The sequence below is a fragment of the Berghia stephanieae genome, chromosome 2 (genome assembly GCF_034508935.2).
Source record: "Berghia stephanieae isolate SIO BIC M18660-M18661 chromosome 2, UCSD_Bste_1.3, whole genome shotgun sequence".
NCBI classification, from domain to species: Eukaryota; Metazoa; Mollusca; class Gastropoda; order Nudibranchia; family Aeolidiidae; genus Berghia; species Berghia stephanieae.
In genome coordinates this window covers 29,096,392-29,122,651 of record NC_088361.1, presented here as the reverse complement: position 1 = coordinate 29,122,651, position 26,260 = coordinate 29,096,392, and the positions used below count along the sequence as shown (strand labels likewise).

At 36.5% G+C, this 26,260-nt stretch overlaps 1 pseudogene across 7 annotated transcripts in view; it reads left to right on the top strand.

The window, feature by feature from the left end:
- LOC144964657 (cAMP-dependent protein kinase type II regulatory subunit pseudogene) overlaps window positions 1-25,187 on the top strand; it is a 148,817-nt pseudogene extending 123,630 nt beyond the window's left edge. For 4 of the 7 annotated variants that reach the window (XR_013643898.1, XR_013643899.1, XR_013643900.1 and 1 more), the window contains exon 4: window positions 19,002-25,187. The product of XR_013643898.1 is annotated as a cAMP-dependent protein kinase type II regulatory subunit pseudogene, transcript variant X2 (transcript). The remainder of the gene's footprint in view (window positions 1-19,001) is intronic. The other 3 variants (XR_013643901.1, XR_013643903.1, XR_013643902.1) reach the window with 1 other exon arrangement.
- Window positions 25,188-26,260: the final 1,073 nt, after the last annotated feature.

Below are 26,260 nucleotides of genomic sequence, written 5' to 3'. Positions count from 1 at the left end.
CAAAGATGTGAATTTTCTCCTCAAAACCATTAATTTGGAATAACTAGGCGTTTCAAATTGAATTCATTGTCATAAATAATAAACTTCAGGTTCATTTCTATTGCTTATCGTGGAGAACAAGAACAATTTCTCACATTTCAAAAATTTTAACATTATTATTTTGTATAATCTCAATTTTAACTAAACTTTGCGTGGTACGATTTATCCCCGAAAAAAAATATTACCGATATACTAGGGCAGGTCACGAATATCGGACTTAAACAATTTTGTTGATGTTGAAGGCCAGTCTTTGACACTGTCATCATAATGCATCTTTTTTGTTATGACTTCAGGCACTTAGATTATAGGCGTCTGAATCGAGTACCCAAAACTCATTTTCCCCCTACCCTCTCAAAAAATGTAATTTCTTCTAGTACTTTCGTGGAGTCTTCCGTGAAACCTTTTGATACTCCAAGTGTCTAGAAAAACAATGTCTGTAACTCGGTCGATTCCTAGTAAATCTTAGGGATGAAAATAATATACTATGTCAAAAATTCCAAAGGTTGTCATGTTTTGGGATGAATAACGTAGATATAATAATAATAATAATAATAATAATAATAATAATAATAATAATAATAATAATAATAATAATAATAATAATAATAGTAATAATAATAAATAATAATAATAATAATAATAATAATAATAATAATAGTAATAATAATAATAATAATAATAATAATAATAATAATAATAATAATAATAATAATAATAATAATAATAGTAATAATGATAATAATGATAATAATAATAGTAATAATAATAATAATAATAATAATAATAATAATAATAATAATAATAATAATAATTATTATTATTATTATTATTATTATTATTATTATTATTATTATTATCATTATTATTATTATCATTATTATTATTATCATCGTCATCATCATCATCATCATCATCATCATCATCATCATCATTATTATTATTATTATTATTATTATTATTATTATTATTATTATTATTAAATCGCTTTCTTTTCAAAGTTATTTTACTTTTAGGAATCAGGTTTATATATGAGTATAATGCCAGATTGGAGCGATCTATAAATATCTAATTTTCCAACGATTTACCATGCATGTTCAATGCGCTTCACAATATTTCATTCAATTCCCAAGCAGATCAAATGGAACAGAATTTCCATTTCATTAAGTTCCAGTCGCTTGCTATGCGTTACCTTTACTAAAATTCTTACAATATCGATCACTGCCTATAGTGGGGTACATATTAATACCTCAGTAGAGTGGGGTAAAATGTGTAAAGTGTTTTACCTAAGGACACAACATTGGGACCAGAAATTCCACGATCACATATCTAACCACTGAAATAGCTGAAATTTCCTTGTCAAGACGAGACTCAAACCACATTTTAATTAGGTAAAGGTTACCGCTTCAGATCGGCAACAGTATACTGCTGTTTTGAAACAAAATCCTTATATCTTTTGATTGGTAATTGGATTCACTAGTCTGATATCACGTCGCCCAGCAACGGCGAGCAGCCTGGTTCTAAACAAAGAAAATCGGTACTTTTTATTCTTCACGCTGGCTAGAACTTTTCATATGTCATGTAGTGATCAGAATGTATAAAAGTCAAAACATGATCATATTTATAATGTTTTTCTCCTCTGGATGCACTTTAATGCTCGTCGGAGAAATATTTCATAAGGGTGCCCGCCATTGTTCCGATAGTTTAGAGCCAGCTACTAAGTTACCATGCGTCATTACGAGGGAAGTGACGTCATGACTGTTGAAGCCTATTTCGGGCAGAACTTTTTTTTTATTATAAACAAATAAATAAATAAAATTTCTTTTTTTCCTCCCCATGGGGAAATTTGTCTTTATGGTCTATTCCAAGAGAAGACTGGAATAACCCAGGTGTCAGCCGCAGAGCAGCGCCACAAAGTGAGCTAGGGTGAGGTGACTTGCTCAAGGCCACACAGCGCGGCGGGTGAACGAACTCGATACCTTTCGGGTACGAAGCAAATACCGTACCACTGAGCCACGCTGTCCCAACTTCTTTTATCGATGGGCTAAAATAGCCCCATCAGGCCATTTTGTCTCAAAAATGAGACTTCTTAGACAATATGGGTTTGAGGCTTTTTGACAAACTGCTGATAACGTGGCCCAGCGGTATTGTTATTTCTTCGTACGAGAAATGACCCGAATTCGACTCATCATGCGCCGCGGTGTGTGTCTTGAGCAACTCATTTTTACCCGCTCATTTTGGCGTGCTGCACTGCGGCTGGCGCCTGAGTAATTTTAGTCCTCACTTGGAATAGACACTAAAAACACATTCTCGGGCGAGAGAGAGAGAGGGGGGGGGATGAAGAAACGGAATTTTATTTGTTAAAATAATTATTATTAGTCAAAGACGGATACTATGGACGTTTCGGATTTCCCTTTCATCAAAAAATCACGATGGGACATCATCGTTTTTATTTGTTCACCTTAACTACGCCATTCATACAGATATATAATTCATCTTTAGTGTTTCATTCATCATATTTTGTTGATAAAGGGGAAATCCGAACGTCCATAGTATCTGTCTTCGTCTAATAAATTGTAGCTTACAATTCAATATAATTTTTTTCTGCGGCTATGTGGTCTAGTGGTATGACACTCGCTTTCGTATCGGAAGGTCCTGGGTTCGAGCCTCGCTCGGCGCATAGTTGAGTCCTTGGAAAAGACTCTTTACTCACATTCTCTCACCGTACTCAGGTGTAAAACGACTACCTGGCCGTTAACAGCGTTGTCTCTGTCGGAAAAAAAAATGTATTATCGCCTAATAGGGGTCATGTTTCGTTCTACATGTCACGTGTTGCTGTTGGTTAGTGACCCTTTGTAAAGCGATTTGAGCACTTTTAGTGGATTTCGCGCTATACAAAAAGCTCAAAGCTCAAGTTTTTCTTTCGAGCTTCAAACAGCACCATTTTCACTATTCTGTAAGCTCTTTACAACTGCAAAGGGTCCCACGTAAAAAAGCAACATTTGAAATGTAGGTCGAGATAGTATGACTCCTGTCCTGTAATAAAGGGCAATGCTGTCGCTGTCACCGGTCAGGGTACTCGATTTACAATTGATTATGGTGAGGAAATGTGACCAACCGGCTCAAAATGGGGTTTTCCGCGATGAATTAAGTGCTGTAAATTAAATTCTTTGTCCCAAATACGAAAATGGGGTTCAATTTCTATTCAATTTCGTGGATAATAAATAAAATTTATTCCATTGCCAAAACCTCAAAGTTCGTATTCCCGAATCATTTTAATTTTAGATTCACTTTTTTTTTAGGTCCAGTTCATCCCGACTTAACACCATTTTGAGAAGATGGGTCAAAATATGAATAAAGAGCCTTTTCCCAGGGACTGGACTTTGAGCCGCCCCGCCATTCAATACTTATCTTTATTTTAAAGAGTTTACAGCACATTGCGTGGCTGTGCTATCGTTTGTATTAACTTCTTGGTATCGGTCATCCTCTTGGTATAGGTCATCCGGCAAGTGGCATTCATTACACTGTTTTGAGATTATTGTCCACTTAAATGAAAATAATTTATCTGATCAAAATAATAATAAATGCATTTTGTCAATGCATATCAGCGTTGAAGAGACTGTGATGATGAAAGTTGGGCTGTCACAAGAAGGTGTTGGTGGAATGAGACAATACAATCGATCGGTAATCGACTTGTCACAACTGGCTAATGAGTACTCTTGACGCGTGCGTCACTCACCGAGTGAGCTGGGCAATGTGGGTATTGGACCGGACTCAAAATCGATTACAACTGCTTCACTCTTTCCGCTCCCCTTCAATGGTTATTGTGATTTTTTGCCTGCCTTTCTTTTATATTTTCTTTTATTATCACTGCTTCTCCAATATGTTATAATGTTTTGAAATTTATATTTTGGTAACCCCGTGTCATCTAAGTGTTTAATATAATGATTCACCTTGTCCCTTTCTAACAACCATTTTTACTTTCTTTGGTTTCTGTACATACATTTCGCCATGTAAATATATCACTTTTTCAATCTATCTCAGTTTCTACCTCTCTCTCCCTCTTTCTCTCTCTATCTCTCTCTCTCTATCTCTCTCTCTCACACACACACACATACACACACACTCTCTGTCTCTCTTTCTCTCTCTTTATCCATCTATCTATCTATCTTCATATATCTATCTATCTATCTATATATCTACCTATCTATTTATCTATCTATCTATCTATCTATCTATCTATCTATCTATCTATCTATCTATCTATCTATCTATCTATCTATCTATATATATATATATTATATATATATATATATATATATATATATGTGTGTGTGTGTGTGTGTGTGTGTTTGTATTTAATTCACTTTTTCTCAATATTTTCTCTCTTTGTGACATCCCCCTTTTCTCTCTATCTCTCTCCCTCTCTCTCTCTCTCTCTCTCTCTCTCTCTCTCTCGCTCTCTCTTTCTCTCTCTACTTGTATCGCTGTCGATCTTCACCACTTTGATCTCCGTCTCCCTCCTTGTTTTCACTCTCTCTCTCTCTCCCTCTCTCTCTCTCTCTCTCTCTCTCTCTCTCTCTCTCGCGCGAGCGCGCGCGCGCTCTTCCATATTATTTCGTCTTCTACGTGTTTCAGTCTCTTCTCTCACTGTGTTCAATTCATTTCTTTATCCAACCCAATTCTCCTATCAATAGTCATTGATCGTCTTAGTCATTTGTTTGTCCTTCTTGTTGTCTCTCTTTCAACACTGAACAAACAGTGTGTGAGTTCTAATGTAATTCTTTATTTTTCCAAATTATCCATAAAATCGATCAATACAGGAAACTATACTGCTCCGACAGCTCAGTTGTAGAGCACTCCCTTCACACGCAAAGGGACCGAGATCGATCCCGGATGCAGTAGAGATTTTATCTGACACCCCTCCTACTGCCCCCCCCCCCCCCCCCTTGCACCCCTGTCCAACTAGCAATGATTGGGTAGCTGGTTCTGTTAGATCTGGCGGCAAGGACTTCGCGATAGACTGGCATCCTATCAAAAGGATAGCAAGCAATTGCTATTGTCCGTTTCCCGCTATAGAAACGGGATAAACTCCGGCTGCATGGACCTCAGCGGTGTAGATAGAAAGATAGATAAATAGATAGATAGATAGATAGATAGATAGATAGATAGATAGATAGAAATATATAATGATAGATTAATTGATTGATTGATTAATCAATTAATAGGTTGATAGATTGCTTATTTATACAAAGAAAACGGAAGAGAGAGAGAGAGAGAGAGAGAGAGAGAGAGAGAGAGAGAGCGAGAGAGAGAGACGGGGAAGAGGATATAGAGGGGAGGGAGGGAGTGAGATGAAGTATGACTGTGTTTATCACTTGCAACGAAAGTTTTGAGTTCCATTCCTCCTCTAATTTCTCACCACTTACCTCTCCAAACAAAATTCATGATGGGATCTCAACTTCAATTTATCTCCATTTCACAAGACCGAGAGAATGCAATGGCCCAAGGCTATTGTATCTTGAAATTAAAAGATAAATCGCCTTTACAACGGTCACGATCGGATTTGTACAATGATTCAAAAAGAATTGGTATAAATAGAGAGAAGAGAAATAACGATTTAAAATTATGATAAGACTTGATAAGATAAGAAGGTATCAGCGAAAGATTTTTGTCTGTTTTTGTTTTAATTTTAATCTTTTTTTTTTCGTTAATGAAGTAATGCCAAGAGCAATGCAATTTATTACTATTTTCACAAACCTCTTTATATTTATTCTATTGATTTATTCTTTACGTTTTTCTTCCGGCAAGCAAGATGGTACGGCGAACGCACTGGATTGCTGAACGTGTTGCACAAAAATGAGTATCACAGGTCTTTAAAAACTAATATAAACTACTGTACAAGAAGGGTACCGGGCTCAAACCCCGATTTAAAGCCTTAATCAGAAATAATCAAAATGGTAATACTTAATGTCGATAGACTTGAAGAAATTGTTTTTGTTGTGTTGTCCACAACAGATTTTACGTAGATCCATAATTTGAGTTGAAGTAAAGTGTTTTTCGATATAGTAGCGTCTTGTCGTCTAAAATATACCAAACAAATTGTTTTTTTTCCTCCCATTTAAAGACCACAAAAATCTTGATAAATTCAAGCATCATTGGTCTTTTAGCTTCGAAAGACTACATAGAAAAACATCCGAAGCGTAGGTAACAAAACGACATATTTATTAATAAAGTTGACCCCCAAATTGTGATTTGTCTGAAATATTAGTCTTTGAAGTCGTATGTGTAAGTCTTGAGCTTTTATATAGTGCAATATCCACTAAACGTGCTCAAAGCGCTTTACAAAGGGTCCCTGGCTAACAGCAACACGTAACATGTAAAACGATACATGACGCCTGTTAGGAGCTATTACAATTTTTTCCGACAAATACACCTTTGTTAACGGCCAGGTACTCATTTTACACATGATTACGGTGAGAGAATGTGAGTAAAGAGCCTATTCCAAGGACTCAACTATGCGCCGAGCGAGGCTCAAACCCAGGACCTTTGGATCCGAAAGCGAGTGCCATACCACAAGACCACATAGCCGCTCTCGCCATCTATCGATATGTTATTATTATTATTATTGATTTTTGGGGGGCTAAATTGAAAATATTGTTTGATCTGAACATTAGAATATAACATTTGAACCCATTTTGAAACAAAATAATCGTCTACATCAGAATATGAGCATACACAACACATTTAGAACACGACGCTTTAGACAACCCGCATCTGGACATAAAGGAACATGACCAGACATGTTACACACTGCATATGTGACGCCTTAATATCATGAGAGTTGTTACAAACTGCATACGGGACGCCATAAGAACACGAGACTTGTTACAAACTGCATATGGGGTGCCATAAGAGCATGAGAATTTTTAAGAAAAAAAAAAGAAAAAAAGAAACTTGAGCTTTTATGTAGAGCAATGTCCACTAAATGCGGTCAAAGCGCTTTACAAATTATCTCTGACCAACAGCAACACGTTAGACGAAAATACTTTTTTCCGACAGCGACAACGCAGCGAGGTACTCATTTTACACCTGAGTACGGTGAGAGAATGTGAGTAAAGAGCCTTTTCCAAGGATTCAGCTATGCGCCGAGTAAGGCTCGAACCAAGAACCTTCCGATCCGAAAGCGAGTGTCATACCACAAGACCACATAGCCGCACAAAGTACATACATGACGACATAAGAACATAATATTTGTTACAAATTGCATTTGAGAATTATTACAAACTGTCTAACCTGACGCTATAGGAACGCCGAGATTTAATATAATCTGCATACTTGTTAATTAATGAATACGAGACTCGTTTACAAACTACTCTGCCGACGCCATAAGAACATGTGATTTGTTTATCGCTCCAGTCGATTCATCTCACTCTCAAGAACTCATCTTTGTCATTTCCTTGACAGTGACATACGACGGTCACTGACTACTCCAATGGCCAGTGGTCACTTTCTCACCATGTCTATTCATTACATTATCTCAGCGGCCACTCTTTCTCTGTGTCCATCCATTCCCCTATATCGCAGTGCTACCGTACAATAATAATAAAACAGTTTTTCCTTCTTTTGGCCATAAAACCTTAATATGGTTTATTGAATTAGGATGTCTCCCTCCATGACAAAATCATTAAACTTGAGATTGCATATCACATACACATATATCGTGTAACGCATGTTTAAGCCTTTATTTCGTGAATTATGGGCCATCACACCATCACAATCAGTCAATATATGAATTGAATTTGTTTGATTGCCCAAAAAAATGAGAAAATGCTTATTTTAAAATTTAAATCTGAGATTCCACATCACAGAAACCCGACAAAGTTTTAAAGCTTTTTATATTTGGCGAATAATGGGTAATTCCAACATATTGATGCATAAAGTAAATGTGTTCTGGAGAAAAAAGATATAAAAAAGGATCGAACTCCATATTTGTTACACAATGTGCATAATTGAGTCCGTAAAAACATGGGATTTCTTCCAAACATATCGATTACATTCTTCTCATTTTCAAGACCTCCTTCCCTTTCTCTCTCAGACACCTGATAAAGTTTTCAAACTTGTTTTGGATGACTTATTATGGGTCATCAATGTCTATCGGTATGTGAACTATCGTGTTTAAACGGTATTATGTCTGCGTATAAAGGACGCAGATAATTAAATTTTAAGTCTAAATTATGATATATCTAAGTAGTCTAAGTGAGACTTGTGGTTTGCTGTATGAGTGCCATTTTATGAAATCCTCTGAGATAAAATGGTGTCAGTTTTATGATTTTGACTTTAAATTCAATTGTCATAAATAATTCATCCCGATGTGATATCGATTTGAGGTTTTGGTTGGTCACACATATAGATAGTTCAAAGATGACGTCACTCAGGTCTTTGTTATTGTTTTTTTTGCCATCCGTGTTTATGAGTAATGATCACTGAACTGTATTAACCTGACTATAAACGTTCATGGATACACACAGTTTTGTGTGTTGGTCCGTTATACTTCCTGATGGCAATGTTATGAACTTCTTAGCCAAGCGCATACTATCTATAAAGACTTGAACTTTTAATATAGCGAATACCAACTAAACATGCTCAAAGTGCTTTACACTGGGTACCCAGGATGAGACGTGACGCCTGTTAAGCGAAATTGCATCTTTTTTTTCCGACCAACAGAGGCAGCGCTGTAATCGGCCAGATACTTATTTTACACCCGAATACTGTGAGATGAAAAAATGTAAGTGAAGAGGGTTATGTTTCGTTGGACTCGTCCATGCGCCGCACAGAATGGGACTCGAATCCAGGACCTTTTCAATCCTAAGGCGAGCGTCATACCACAAGACCACATAAATGCATATGAAGTAATTAATGTTTTCTGAACAACATGAGATAATGTGTTTTGTCATAATATGGGGAAGTATGATCGTGTTTGAAGCAGGGTCGTTGTTTTCGAGGATGATGGGAGGGAAGGAGGAGGAGAGTAGATTGATGGAGTAAGTGTCACAGTCAGTCTCTTCCTATCCGTATCTATGGCACGGGGCTAGGCAAAGGGGTTGTGTAGATATTGAGACGGTCGCGACGTCCGTCTACTTAGAGATTCGGAGGTTTCTCGGCATTTTCAACGATCAAGCAATAGTGAGCGTTGCTAGTGATCAGTTTGGTGATAAAAACTGCAAACCTCTGGCAATAGGGTGTTGTCCTTGAGATAAAACGCTTTATCTTACCTTTTTACATATTGTCTGGTGTGAATAAGTATCTGGCTATTGGCAGTGGCCCGCTAGTACAATCAGGCAAACTGTACGCTATTAACGTTTGGATATATGTGTTGTTGGATGTTAATGTTATGAAAATTCGCTAAAAATAGCGGATTGACTATGCTTCTTTGTATAATTTACGCTTTTTGACCTATCTCGGGAATAATAACACCCCCTCTCTTCTTTGTTTATATTAAAATACTAGTCAGATAAATAATGTTATCTTACCGATTGATATTTTGGTGCTTGAACAAATAGTATCTATATTATGGTATTTTTTTCCTTTTCAATTTTACCATTTTGTATTTTTCGATTTTCTTAGATTTGGGATCAATGTGTCATAGACAAAATCAGTACATTGAGGAATTACCTCTTAGTCTCGAACTTTCCACTCTTGGGTCAATATAAATAATAATAATAATAATAATAATAATAATAATAATAATAATAATAATAATAATAATAATAATAATAATAATAATAATAATAATAATGGTAATATTAATAATAATAATAATAATAATAATAATAATAATAATATAATAATAATAATAATAATGATAATAATAATAATAATAATAATAATAATAATAATAATAATAATAATAATAATAATAATAATAATAATAATAATAATAATAGCTTTTCTACAGCGCATAACCATGACGATGAAGTGCTCTGTGCGATTTACATTGGCATTACTATTACACATGGCCAATGCTTTTGACACACATCAGCTCAATAGATTAATTGATGCATTGCGTTTAGTTATAAATCTCATAACATCCGCCAGCCTGATAAATCGTAACAACACACAAAACACTGTATAATCTTACATGTTTATAGTCTTACTCATAAAAACGAGTGACGGCCATTTCATTCTGTCTATACCTAAATACTTAACTTGTTATAAGCACTATTGAAAAAGGAGGTGCTCAAATGGTAGATTGGACTCTAAGTGATGGCTTTTTTCCTCTATCCTTATTTGTTGAATATAATATAAAACATTTCGAATCATTTGCAGAGAAAATCAAAGAAAAAACAGACACTTATAAGTGTATGTGATTATTATTAATTTTACATTGCAAGTCAGCGATAAAATAAAAACAGATTTGGAAAGTAAAATTCGTTTTTGAAAAATCGCTCAATCTTCATCTTTTGAATTTAGAAAAATCAAATAAGAGACATTTTTATTTGATAAACTCATTTCTTTTATCGTTGATTAAAAACGAAGGACAGGATATTAGAATTGGAAAATAGTTCAAACAGACATCACAGACTAGCCTTAGAATGCAAGAAGACAATGTATTCTCTGTAACACGACATAACACGTTTTCCATTATTTGTCCTGAAAACTCTAACTGCACATATTGATAGTTTTATATAGAATCAGTGTGACAAAAAGGTTTAGTAACGAAACATATTATTAGAATTACCCAGTTGAAACCATTTTGTTTACTTGAGAGTTATTTTGATCTATCTATCTTGGAATTTATACTTTTTTTTGCTAAACTGAAAAAGTCGTTATGCCATTATGTTGCGTTCTAGCTTTCAATTCCAATTCTGTAGAATGATGGAAATGAAAAATAAAATAAAAATATATTTAACACCTAATAAAATGTGATTTGTTTCTAAGGAAGATTACTAAAACACGAGAATAATTGAATTGTTTCTGACAGTGTATAAATTAATGTCATTATTTAGATATAGATACAGAGCAAAAAAATAATTTATATGAGATAATTTGAGAATATATTCAATGTTTACTGACACAATTAAATTCGAAAATTAGAATGAACTTAAAAGGAAAGATAACCGAAATACACAACCACAGAGAAGTGGCAAAACTTAGGAATACAAAATAAAAACAAAGCATTTTTTCCATCATATGCTGCGGTATTTCATTCCGATTTTGAACTATGACCCTAGGCTGTCATTTAAATCGTCAGCTCCGTTTACTGCTGTGTTTTCTTGGGGCAGTAGAACAGTTTGATTATTTCTGGGCTGACAAGACGAGTAGGGATTTCTCTTTCACTCAGCCAATTTCTTATGTCCCTCTTTTAACCAGATAACTGACATAATCTTGGAAAAAACTCGTATTTAATAATTTGGCAAGAAAACTCGTACTTCAAATGTCAATCGGTTTAAAAGACCCTCATCTTGACAAAAACTCTCAAACCTGGGACTTCCGCAAAGTCCCGGGTTTGAGAGTTTTTGTCAAGATGAGGGTCTTTTAAATCGATCGATATTTGAAGGGCGAGTTTTCTGGCCGAATTTTTAAATATGAGTTTTTTCCAGAGTATGTCAGTTAACTAGTTAAATTTCTAACACGTTTCAGTATTAAATAGCCGTGGCTCGCCTACGGCACCTCATCTTAGAGTTCGTCATGTTCAAAATAAAATTGAAAAAGAAAATGAATAAAACCATATTGTCAAGTTCTAGAGAAGAAAACAATGCAGACTTTCACAGAATGTGTTGATTGGGTAACAGGTATTGGTGCAAGTTAAATATTATAGATGAACGATGAATAATAATAATAATAATAATAATAATAATAATAATAATAATAATAATAATAATAATAATAATAATAATAATAATAATAATAATAATAATAATAATAATAATAATAATAATAGTAATAATAATAATAATAATACTTTATTACATCCCAAAAAGGATTTTTTTGTACAGACGTGATATAATTTACACAATAAGATAAAAAATATAATGGAAATAGGATGTATATACAAAAAATCGAAATAATTATATCATTATAATTATATATAGTTGACAGCAGTTTTAAGCCCCCGCAATGTGTCCTTTATATCCCCAGAAGAAACGCATTTTTCAATTTTATTTTTGTAATATCATGCGAGGTAAAGCAGAAGGTTTGATATTAGTTTTAATTGTAATTTTTAAAAAAAGAGAAACCATCTTTCCTTTGGGAATCGTAATTTAGACAGCGTGCTGCGTGGCTCAGAGGTACGGTCTTTGCTCCGTACCCGAAACGTAACGAGTTCGATCACACGCCTCTGCATTGTGTGTTCTTGGGCAAGTCACCTCGCCCTAGCTCAATTTGTGACGCTGCGACGCCTGGGTTATTAGCCCGGAATAGCCCGAGAGACAAATTTCCCTATGGGATGAATAGAGGGAATCTTATTTTATTTTTGTTTTTATTTATTTGTATTTTACACACCCTGGTAAAGGTCAAACCTGTTACCATAACACAAAATATGTCACCGACTATCTTTTCTTCTTCTTCTATTTTATGTGGAAATTACGATTCTCTTTTGATAGATAGATAGATAGATAGATAGATAGATAGATAGATAGATAGATAGATAGATAGATAGATAGAGAAGATAACATGTGTCGGATGGATTGTTAGATAAATAGATAATGATGATGATGATAATAATAATAATAATAATAATAATAATAATAATAATAATAATAATAATAATAATAATAATAATAATAATATAATAATAATAACAATAATAATAATGATAATAATAATAATAATAATAATAATAATAATAATAATAATAATAATAATAATAATAATAATAATAATAATAATATAATTAGAAAAAGTGTGATTTTTCTTGGAGCTGTTCACTGCGTGTATTAATTTCAAATGCTCAGATAGAGTCAAAAGGATATACAGAGAAATAATATTACAGATTTGCAATTATCGACACCAGTCTGGTCTCTGAACTAGCTCGCCAAGGGTGACTTTGTTAGAAGACGATTCACTCTATCAGTATGTTGTCGACACCACTAACTTTCAAAAGAGAAGTTGAATTTTTTTTAACATGTTACCAAATGACACAGACACATAATACAAATATACACACAAGTAGCAAACTTGAAGGAGACTGATTGCTACACTACGCAACCAGAGAGAATAAATTGGGCGGTAAAAGGATAGCCCCTCGGCCCAGACAATGGAAAACTTCAATGTTGTAAGTTTCAACACAGAAGGAATCTCCCATACCAAATGCAAGATACTGACAGAGCTAAAAGCAGATATAATTTGCTTACAGGAAACCCACAAAGACTCAAAACCACCTTGCATACCTGGCATGCAACTAGTAATACACCACGAACACCCAAAATATGGAAGTGCCATGTACACTCGAGAAAAATCTACCATACTGAAAAGCGATGATCACTCAGAAAATGACATTGAGATTCTCAGAGTAGAAACAACACTGATTACCATCATATCTGTGTACAAACCTCCATTAACCCCATTCAAGTGGCCCCAAATGAATCTATCCGATAGAAAACCAACCCTGATCATTGGAGATTTTAACAGCCATAACACTATATGGGGATATGAGCAAAATAACCTTGACGGAGATGCTGTTGAGGAATGGGCAGCCGGCAATGACCTCACAATCCTCCATAACCCCAAAGACAAGAAAACCTTTATGAGTGCCCGGTGGAAGAAAGGTTACAATCCGGACCTGGCATTCATATCCTCTCAACACTTCTCAAACTTTGAAAGGACTGTAGGTGAGCCTATACCAAAATCTCAACACAGGCCTATTACCATCAGCATCAAACCAGCTGTTAAAGCCCTCGAATCAAATGCGATACCACGATTCAATTTTAGAAAAGCAAATTGGGAAAACTTTACTAAAGATTTAGACAATGAGATCACCAATATAAAAAGTGACCCACAGAGATACGACGACTTTAGAACACTCATATGGAAAGTTGCAAAGAAAAACATCCCCAGAGGATGCCGAAAAAGTTATATTCCATGTCTCCAAGATGAAAGCAAGAAACTATATGAAAGATACATTGAATCATACAAGGTGGATCCTTTCAGTGAAGAAACCCTAGAACTGGGTGAAGAACTCACATCAATGATAGCCGATGAAAGATCAGAAAGATGGAAGAAATTAATAACCTCCACCAATATGACCCTAAACAGCAAAAAGGCCTGGACTACAATTTCAAAACTGAATAATGACAAAAATACCCAGACAAGAGTGGCTGCAGTAACACCTGACCAAGTAGCACATCAGCTTCTACTGAATGGGAAAGCAGCCAAGAAAGCACGAGGCCAACTAAAAGCCCTGAAACGTGAAATGGACAAAGCCCTCAAGGATAGTGAAGATCATCTTGACTCTTTTACCCTGGAGGAGCTACTAGAGGCCTTGTCCCATCTGAAGGCAGGAAAAGCATCTGGACTGGATGGAATCACAACTGAGATGTTTCAACACTTTGGCCCGAGAACCCTATCCTGGCTATTGGACATCTTCAATGTATGCGCAAGGCTGCCAAGTGCATGGAGGAAAGCAAGAGTAGTCGCCCTACTGAAACCGGGGAAAGATCCGAAATTAAAGAAAAGCTATCGCCCGATCTCCCTCCTGTGCATCGCATACAAGCTATTTGAGCGAATGGTTATGTCCCGCATGTCACCCAGTCTAGACGAACAACTGTCTCCAGACCAGGCTGGATTCCGACCAGGACGGTCAACATGTGGTCAACTTCTAAACCTTACACAATTCATAGAAGATGGGTTTGAGACAAAACAGGTCACTGGCACAGTCTTCGTCGACCTAACTGCAGCCTATGACACAGTGAATCACAAGATCCTACTCCTGAAAGTGGCTAAAATGATAAAGAATAAGAAAATTGTAAATATTATCCAGTCACTTCTCGAAAACAGGCGCTTCTTTGTTGAAATGGATGGCCGGAAGAGCAGGTGGCGCACCCAGAAGAATGGTCTTCCCCAAGGATCAGTGTTGGCTCCAACACTTTTCAACATATATACAAATGATCAGCCTGAGTTCCCAAATATCCGCCGATTCATATATGCTGATGACCTATGCCTCGCAACACAGGATGTGTCCTTCCAACCAATCGAGAGCAGACTGACAAATGCCCTAGACACTATTACAAAGTACTACACTAAAAACTCGCTGAACGCCAACTCAGGGAAAACACAAGTGTGTGCATTTCACCTCAACAACCACCAAGCCCACAAAAAACTTAACATCAAGTGGAATGGCCAGACATTAGAGTACAACTACCACCCAGTGTACCTCGGAGTGACGCTTGATCGGACTCTGTCCTTCAGAGAACACGTGAGGAAGACCAAGGCAAAAGTGTCCACGCGTAATGCCCTCCTTGGAAAGCTGGCAAACATGAACTGGGAACTGACCCTAAAACTCTAAGTACCACAGCATTGGCCCTCAGCTACTCAACTGCGGAGTACTGCTCAGCTGTATGGGCCCGATCATGCCATGCCTCCAAGCTAGACCCCGAGCTCAACAACGCCTGCCGGATCATAACGGGCCAGCTGAGAGCAACACCATTACCACTGGTCTACCGTGCAGCAGGAATAGCCCCACCACACATCCGGAGGGAAACTCATGCTCAAATACAAAAATACAAACAGGAAATGGACCAGAGACACCCCCTTCATGACCACAATTGCCCCAAAAGCAGGCTCAAATCAAGGAAAAGCTTCCTCACAGTAGAGAGCCTTCACCCAGACCACTCAGCACTCTTCCGCCTGGACAAATGGGTAGAATGGGACAAGACAGCAAACGATGCCCTCCAGCCCCCAACAGAAAAGCTCCCAGCAGGCACAGACCTCAATAGAAAAGAATGGGTGGCGTTGAACAGAGCTAGAGCAAAGGTGGGAAACACCGCCACCAACCTCTTTAAATGGAAAATCTCACCGGGCACTGAATGCCCATGCGGTCACCCCAGACAGACCATGGACCACATCCTGTCTGAATGCTCGCTGGGACCTCACTGCACCAATGCTGACCTGAGGGAATGCAACCAGACTGCCCGGGACTGGCTGACTCACTGGCGCGACAAGATATGATGATACACACAAACACACACACTCGTACTCGCAAACAGAAATAAAACTTAACTTTATTTTCCTGTGTCATTTGACACTGACCAATTTTGACAGCAACCATTATGAGTGCCGTCCTTTGTACTTATTGGTTTTCTAAAAACGAAATGACGGTGAAGATTTAGGCCTATCCCCTGTATTATATGAAACCTGATATTGTATTACCAAGGGAACCGGAACTGGAAAATCATTTTGATAGAGATGAAAAAATATATGGAGATAAAACCCCATACGAGTTTCTCTTAGACTGTTGTGTTAAAATTTCTACATTCGTGACCTACCGACCCCGGTCGGTATCATGGTGTGAATAAGATGCAAATATCAAAATTTACCGATAAATGATAGGAAATGTTGGTTAAGCATGTTTTGAATATTGCGTACATTAGATTGGATTCGTTATTTAAATGAGAAAAATAGCCTTAATCTGAATCTGGTATTGCTTGTCATTTTAACTTTTGAAACTGCTTTTTGGCATCTGGTCCACCCCGATGTTCATATTGACTTTTTGGCATTGCATACACGCCGACATTTAAATTTAATTTTGGAATCTGGTCCACCCGTCATTTAAATTGACCTTTTGGCATCTTGTCCACCCCAACATTTATATTGTCTTTTTTGGCATCTGGTCCACCCCAACCTTTGTATTGACTTTTTGGCATCTGGTTCATCCAGACATTTATATTGACTTTTTGGCATCTGGTCCATCCAGACATTTATATTGACCTTTAGCATCTGATCCACCGCGACATTTATATTGGCTTTTGGCATCTGGTCTACCTCGGCATTCAATTGACCGTTGGCATCTGGTCCACCGCGACATTTTAATAGAATTTGAAAAATCTGGCTCGGCCTAACATTAAATTGACTCTTTATGGTATCTGGTCCACCCTTACATTTGAATTGACTTTTCGGCAGCTGGTCTAAAACGAGATTTAAATTAACTTTTTATGGCATCTGATTCGGCCCTTACTTACATGCTTTTTGCATCTGATCCACGGTGATATTTAAATCGACTTTTTGTAGCATCTGGTCAAACCCTTGCACTTAATTTGACTCTTTGGCATCTGGCTCACCTCGTCATATAATTTGCCTTTTTGGGATGTGTTTGGCGGCGATAAAATGCAAGATTGAGATGACAGGTCATACATTTTTATCCGACCTAACATCTCAGAATGGTGTAAAGTAGGAGTGAACTTGATGCTATACATTATAATCAAAGTAATAAAATGTTGTTCACATTTATATAATTACTGTGTTCGGACAAAAAATATAGAGTGTTAAAATATTCACAATATGTCGTCTGATTCATCACGACATCGTACCGAATTGAGCAGAGGCTCACAAATAATAGAAATATCAAGGAGAAGAATAAGCAAGCACTGAAATGCCTGGGAATGGAAAACTGGAAGGTGTAAAATTTAAAATATGTGGTGGTTTTGAAAAGCTTAATTATCTATTAAAGATTAAGTTGCTAACTAGTCTCAGTTTATTTATCTTCTTATTGATTTGATAACTAATATTTATTTCGTAAAGAACAAAATTTTAATTTAGGACGTTGAACTTCGACCAGGATAATTCTTCTCATTATTTACTTGTTTTTTTTTCATTTACTGTTACTCTTTGCACGGAAACGGCTCGTGATCAAAACCTTTCTTCAGTTAATTGAAACTGCAGTCTGTCTGGATTTGAAGTAATGCATTGTTATTTTAACTGTTTTTGCTATTGACTAAAAAATGATTTTGAGTTCGAAACGTTCCGTGTTTGGTATTTTGTTCTTTTATGAAGCAGTCATATTAAGTTTTGTGCATTACTTTTCACCCACAATTTCTGGCAGCTTAGTATTCTAATTTCATACTTGTCCGTTTATATGTGGATCTATTTAATTATTTGTTTATTTGTTTATTTATTTGTTTGTGCGTTTGGGAAACTCATATCCTAGTCATTTCCCTTGGTATCTCACATTTCATGTAATCGGGTTGGGTAAATAACAAATGCAAGTATAAATATCGCATTGAATATGAGTTTTATCCCAGAGCACCTTCTGGATATAATGCGACTGGTATAACTTGTCATGAAAGACATCACGAATGGGATGACACGTGATATGATTGAGTTATTCCCCTTGGTGCCTGGCTTTCGAGCAGAGAATGTCATCCTACTCTTGGACTTACCCCTAAAGTTCAATGTGCTTTCTTTGCATCGCAAAATTTATAAGGTGGTTTTCATATTTTGTAGTGGCATTCACTAAAAAAATACAAAACAAAACGTGGCCCACTGTTATTCTGCCGTACTAAGCAAAAAACAGTATCTAACATTTTAACAAGAGAACTCGTCCTTCAAATATCCACATCGTGTCATATACCCTCAACAAGAAGTCCCAGGTTCTAGAGTGTTTGACAAGATAAGAGTCACTTTAATCGATATATATATATATATATATATATATATATATATATATATATATATATATATATATATATATATATATGGAGGGCGAGTTTTCTAGCCAAAATGTTAAATACGTGTTTGTTTTTGTCAGAGTATGCCAGTATAAAATAGGGGAACTGAAATGTTTGAAAACGAATATAGACCCTACTTTGAAATGTTATGTTTGATTAGGGAGAATGAATCAATTGTAGATATTGCGCCAAATAAAATTCAATCTCAATAGTTCATCATCATTTATATCATTGTCTATTTATTTATCCTCACCTTTTATTTAATATTACAAGTAATAATTTTTTTTAAATTTTCCTTTTCAGACGTGAAACATCTCCAAAAAGAGCTGGATAATTCTTAGCCTCTCAGGCGTAGAACACGAGTCCTTGAATGGCATCATTTGTGGTCTTGCGTGTGAGTGACAGTCGACTGATCACTTCACTGGACGGTCTCTGGGCTTGACATTAGTCTGTCCACACATACCTGGTGACTTATGAAACATTCACACGATAAGCAGAAAAGGAAATGGAATGATCTCCCCTTGTTAACGACATTGTTTGGATGAATAACCGGGTAGAATTGGAACTAAACAAATAATAACTTCTTGATGTGATGCTCTTCTCAAACCAACGCCGCCTTAATTTACAACTACTATACATAACTGCCAGTTTATTTCATCTACAACATAAGGAAATTTATATTTGCTTACAACAAATTTGGATTTAGACTTTCAAGCCATTTTATTCTATCTCCTTCGGAATCTCACCTCCGATAAGGAGTTCTTTTTGACACAAACCTAATTTGGATTATTATATTTCTTTTCTTCACTCAACCTCGAGCGGTGAATAATATTTACACTAATTTCAATATTTTTTCGATAGATCATCCGTTACTTCGTAATCTACTATTTACATGTCCCTATGAGAACTACCTTGTCGATCGATTTCGACAGATCAAAGCGGTTTGATTAAGGGAGTTAATGTGCCAAACTCATATTTTATTCCGTTAACTCAAGAACCCAGTGCTTTTTCTTGTTAGTATCAAGGAAATCCATTACACACTCACTCACCCACCCACCCACCCACCCACTCTTAAAAACCACCGGCAATCGCAAATCGATTAGTATTTACGTCCTATTTATTCATTCCAGCAAACCGCTACATTCCCCTCCTTCCTTTTTCCTACCCCCCCCCCCCCCCCCCCCCTCTCTCTCTCTTCCCATCCCGTCACCCCGACATTATCCATTTCACCACCTTTTTCTCCTTCCTCTTCCTCTCCTTCCATCCCTTGTTCATGCCCATGCATCGTTATATCCCCTTTTATTGACATTCATTTTTTTCTCATCTGGTTTACTATAACACACACACACACACACACAGACACACACGCGCGCTCGCAAACACACAAACACGCACTCACTCATAGACAGACACGCACTCACCGCCTGTCACATACTCGCACGTGAAATCCACCTCCGCAGATGAACAACAGAATGAATCTGGAAATACCAGACGGCTTGGGTGATCTCCTACGGGACTTCACGGTGGCGGTTCTAAAAGACCGCCCTGGTGATCTATACGATTTTGCAGTGGATTATTTTACAAAAACACGCGACGCTCGACGACCAAAGGAAGTTCCTATGTATATTATTGTCGAGGATGACGACGAAGCAGGCGAACCCGACCGAATGATGTTCAAACCTCGATCTAACACAGGGCGTTATGCAAGGAGACAGTCCGTCTCGGCTGAGCGATACAACCCCGAAGAAGATTCCGACGATGACGATAGGATTATTCATCCAAAAACGGACGAGCAGCGGGAGAGGCTGACGAAAACAGTATGCGGAATACTGCTCTTCCGGTCTTTGGAACCAGAGCAAACATCTGAAGTGATAGACGCCATGTTTGAAAAGAAAGTTGAGTATGGCGAAACGGTGATTCAACAAGGAGACGATGGGGATAATTTCTACGTCATTGATAATGGGACGTACGACGTACTGGTGGATGTGAAAGGAGAGGAGAAAAAAGTTCACCAGTTTGAAAATAAAGGAAGTTTCGGAGAATTGGCTCTTATGTATAACATGCCGCGGTCGGCAACAGTCCGTGCAGCTTCCACCGGTACACTCTGGGCAATGGATCGGAATTCCTTCAGGCGTATAGTCTTAAAATCCGCCTTTAAAAAGCGTAAAACCTACGAAGATCTTCTCGAGGGCTTGCCGATTTTACAAAATTTAGATCGTTACGAACGAATGACGCTCGCCGATGCCCTGACGGCACAGACTTATCAGGATGGTACTCCGATTATCAAGGAAGGTGACGATGCTGACGGTGTGTATTTCTTAGAAGACGGATATATTCGTATTACAATGCAATCTCCTGATGGATCCGAGCAGGAAATCGGTACGAGGTCTTCGAGCACATACTTTGGCGAATTAGCACTGATTGAGAACAAACCTCGAAGTGCAAGTGTGTACGCCGTAGGAAAGGTGAAGGTTGCCTTCTTAGATAGAGACTCATTTGAAAGACTTCTAGGACCTTGTGTAGAAATTATGAAGAGAAACAGTGAAAATTACACAATGTATGTTTCCAACTGAGACCGTGATTTTATAAACTATTATAGTTCATTTAAACACATTTCATTCTGCGTTTTAGTATTTTATGAATATTCATTTACAAAGGATTATAGTATAACATTTTGCTCTCAGTCTGGAAGGGGATGTGTTGTGTTGTGATAAAATGTGTTGTGATATTTCAACCTGCTTAATGTTTAACTGTGACATGCATGTGACATAATGGCGTCATATTTTGTGAATAGTTTATCATTTATTCTGTTCTTCCCAACCTATCATTACTTGTACTACTATTGAACCACGTCAGTTTTTTTTTTTTTTATTGGAAACCTTTTATTTCACGAGATATTACTTCCTGCCTCGGTATCCTCAATTCCTTCGAGAGGAAACCTTGGCGCAAATTTTATCCTACGACTTCTACTCGTTATAACGATATGTGAACATGTTTATTCAATATACGGAATAAATAAGAGGTATTCTGAAATTTTGTATACAATTCAATACAAACTAGACTTTGGATTATTACAAGTCCCCGGGTGCCGGATATAACTGCAACTAATTGAGTACTCAGTGAAAGGGATGCGATGATTAATTTTTGTAACGAGATTTGTTAATTTAAAAAACATATGAGCTTTTACAGCGGAGAAAAGGTTGAACTATATATTGTTGATAGAGTTGAAAGATGTACTGTCATATCTATGATGATGTGTATATAACTGTGTGCATGCAATTATGCGGAGTAGAGTTTGCTTTTCGTGAGTGTGATAGTACGAGTGTATGTTTGAGTATACAATTTGAATGCATCAGAGTGCATGAGAGTGTGCTTGTGTTTGTGTATAATTTATTTTTCATTACAGAGCAAGCTGAATGTAGCTATACCACTGACATTCAGATTTAAAAGTCGTTGATAGTTTGAGTCCTGGTTGAGATACTAATGTAAAAAAACAACAATAATAAAAGGCAATATTAAATTGTCTACTAAGATAGATGATGTTGGCGTTTTGCCTTTGTCAACAAAATTTGATGAATGAGACAGTCAAAGCACTGTTTCTGCTAAACAACGTCATCCTCTCATCTTTCGTTCATCTCTCATTCATCATGTTTTGTTGACAAAATGAAAACTCGAAACGTCCTCATCATATTTGTGAATAATGTTCAATCTTCTATTCCCTAATATTATTGGTAGAGATACTAAGAATTAATGTTCTTGATCTCTAAGTGAAATGTTCGTTATAATGTAAGGTCGCAAAGAGAGTAGAAAGCTGTGGTAATGAAAAACATTACCTAAAGTTGTTAAAAATATCTTTTAAACTAAGCATTCAACTTTACAAGATATCTACGTAAACTTATAAGTTACCTGCAGATTCAAAATCATAATAATTTATCGGGGACGATTGATCACTGACAATAGAATATTATGAAATTCAAGGTTAAACGGCATTTTTAAAGCAGATTAAACGACATAGGTTTAACCATAGTCGCTCTCACATTCATCCGTCCTTTTCATTTTATCAGCTGTTTAACCAGTAAACAGCCTAGTCTGGGAAATAACACGTATTAGAAATTTGTCAGAAACTCGTCTTTGAAATATCGATCGGCCCAACCGTTTCAATCTCGTATGCCAATGAACTATTGGAAAAAAGTGCGTGTTTAAAAGTAGGTCTGAATAATAAGAAAAAACTTTAAGGGTATTTTAATTTTATGAAATAATGCATCAATTTAACCCCGGTATGATACCATTTTGAAACGATCTGTCACATATGTGTTAGTGTATTTGTAAGTGTGTATGTGTGTAGTCATGTGCTATATAAACTGTAAATCATACATGTGTATTTGTAAGTGTGTATGTGTGTAGTCATTTTTAATATAAATTGTAAACCATACATACGTAATAATCATGCTATCGCCATTACCAAAATACCACTTTCATGTCATCCCATTATACAGTGTTAAATAACCTCACTATGTGTATTGTTTTTATCATCATCATCATCATCATCATCATCATCATCATCATCATCATCATCATCATCATCATCATCATCTTCTTCTTCTTCTTTATCATCATCACCATCATCATCATCATCATCATCATCATCATCATCTTTTTATTCTCATTATTCTTATTCTCTTGGCACAACATGTCGTTAATTAATTTCAATGTTTTTTAAACTGCGGGTTAAGTAAGATTTTAATAACACTGATACTCAAGCTAAAAATTGAGCTTTTATCCAATTGGGGGTCCCGATAGATTACTTGATAGAACACTAGCTTCACACACAAAGAGATGAGATCGATCCAGGGTAACGTCGATACTTGTTTATGGCCCCTTTGTCATTGGGTAGCTGGGTCTAGATCTGGCGGAAAGTACTTTGCAATAGACTAGCGCAATTGCTATTGTCTGTTTTACGCTATAGTGATCGAGATAAACTCCGGCCTAATGGTTCTGAAGGATAACTTTTATCCCGATATGATAATAAACCCCAACAGAGATTCTATGGTAGATAAATATAAATAACACTCACAGTGAAATAAACTGAGATAATGAATTTTGACCAATAAAAAAAAAAAAAAAATAAAATAAAAAAAGAAAGCCAAACAGCTGAACAAACCAATTTGGATAGATCCATATAATGCATCATGCTTGGATGCAATTCAATTCAGCTACAAATGTGAATGCATGCAATTCCCATTATCTCGTTTAGCCATGTTTTACTATAATATCCTGATTACTATTTATGTATAAATAACCTTTAGCGGCAAAGTTCAACTGGCTGTTAAGATAACATCATGTTCCATATGGATTTCCAAAAGAGAATAATACTAAACTGGTATATGCTTTGCACTATGAAAGGTATTGAACAAATATTAACCTTAACAGATTCATAAGAGAAAACAATACATATCGTTCTACGTTTCGGACTCAAAACCCCTTCTTCAGTCAACAACAAACACAATCGAAACGGTATACGAAGAAATAGAAAAAAAATCGCATCTTCTTTGAATGGAGAAATGTTTTGAGCCTGAAAGGTTAGCATGTTAAATATTTTTTCTTTGGTTTTTAATTTTCTGTCCTTCATTAAAAGACTTGAGATTTAATATAGAGCAATATTCACTAGACGTGCCCAAAGCGCTTTACTTACGTATAATGGTAGCACGTCTGCCCGGTAGTCAGAAGGTCTGGGGTTCGATCCCCAGTCGAGGCAAACTGATTTTTTTGGGATGGCTTTTGTTCTTGTGTTTTTCTTTCTTGCTTTGTCTGACACAATTCAAACACACTTGTTCAGGTCTTTAACTTACATACGTAAACGTAGCTGTTGATATGTGACCCCCCCCCCCCCACCTCGTGTCGTCATAGCGGTATTATGTCGGGATGAATACAGTACTTGATATTCAATATACGCCACAAATATAAAGCGCGAGATCAATTTTTATTCGTTATGGTGGAGGATAGATAAATTGTATTTCTTGCTTTGCAAAATTTGTGAAGCTCGTATTTCTCATCATTTTATTTTCTATTCACTTTTCGAAGTCGGATTCATACAATTTAAAACACAAAAATAGAGTTTTTATAAAGCGCAATATCCACTCGAAATCTCAATGCGCTTTACAAGGGGTCCCAGGTCAACAGCAACACTCAAAGTAGGATCGGACATGACGCCAGTTAGGCGATATGACATTTTTTTTCGGACAGAACAACGTTGTTAACGGCTTGATACTCATTTTACACGGTGAGAGAATGTGAGTGCCAAGGACTCAACTATGCACCGAACGAGGCTTGAACCATGGACCTTCGGACCCGAAAGCGAGTGTCATACCACTAGACTACAAAGCTGCATTCCGACGTAATACCGTTTTGAGACGATGGGTCACATATACCTTTTGTGTGTGTGTTTGTTTGTTTGTTCTTTTTCTTTTTTTTTTCTTTTTTTTTTTTTTTTTTTTTTTGGGGGGGGGGGGGGGGGGGGGGGGTTGCTCTTGATACAAGTTTATTCCCAGGGTACATCAGTTAACTGATTGAATTCTCGTGTTTCAGAAACCATTTCTATTGCACTCAATAATACATAAAATCTTAACCCACGTTTCAGACTTAGCCTATTAATTCAATGTTTTGACATATTATATACTCTTTTGAGATGGGTTTGGAAGGAGGGGGGGGGGGGGGGGGGGGGGGGGTCAAAATATGTCAAAAAGTCTTTTATCAGAGATTTTTAACAAGTTTGAGGTTTCTTCTTTCTTTTTGTTTTCTTTTTCTTATTTGAATCGACTCCTCATTTCGCCCAGAGGCATTGGGTTAGCTTGGTCAATTAGTTACTGTTGAAAGTTCTATACTATAGACAAGCATTGGTCTGACCTACACTTTTTTAAAGGCAGCTTTTATAATTTGATTTTTAACTCTCTCCTTACCAGCTATTTTCAGAACTTGACCCGAAACTTCATACTCACCCAACACACAAATATATTTTTCAAACAGAATAGTAACAAGTATATGCTATATTTTATTCCGAAAAACAAAATGAGCTCTGCAACACATTGTCGAGTTTTTTATGGCTATAGATAGTTCAAAGATGACGTCACTCATGTCTTTGTTATTGTTTTTTGCCATCCGCGTTCATGAGTAATGCTCACTGAACTGTATTAACCTGACTATAAACGTTCATGGATACACAGTTTTGTGTGTTGTTCCGTTATACTTCCGGATGGCAATGTTATGAGCTTCTAAGCCAAGCGCATATTATCTATAACTGAAATCAGAGTAAGAAAATTGTTGGTTTCATCTTAACGAATGTGACGATTTTCCTATGGGTGGTAAGGAGAGGGTTAAAGACTATGCCGCGATATGTATGCGTGCTTTTCCAAGGAAAGAAAGAATAGATTATACCATCCATAAACGCAAGAGGAATCGGGGGTAGCCTTTAAAAAAAAAATATTTAAATCGGGGGTCAGCGTGGATCTGCGGTATGGTCTTTGCTTCGTACCCGAAAGGTACCGAGTTCGATCACCCGCCGCTGC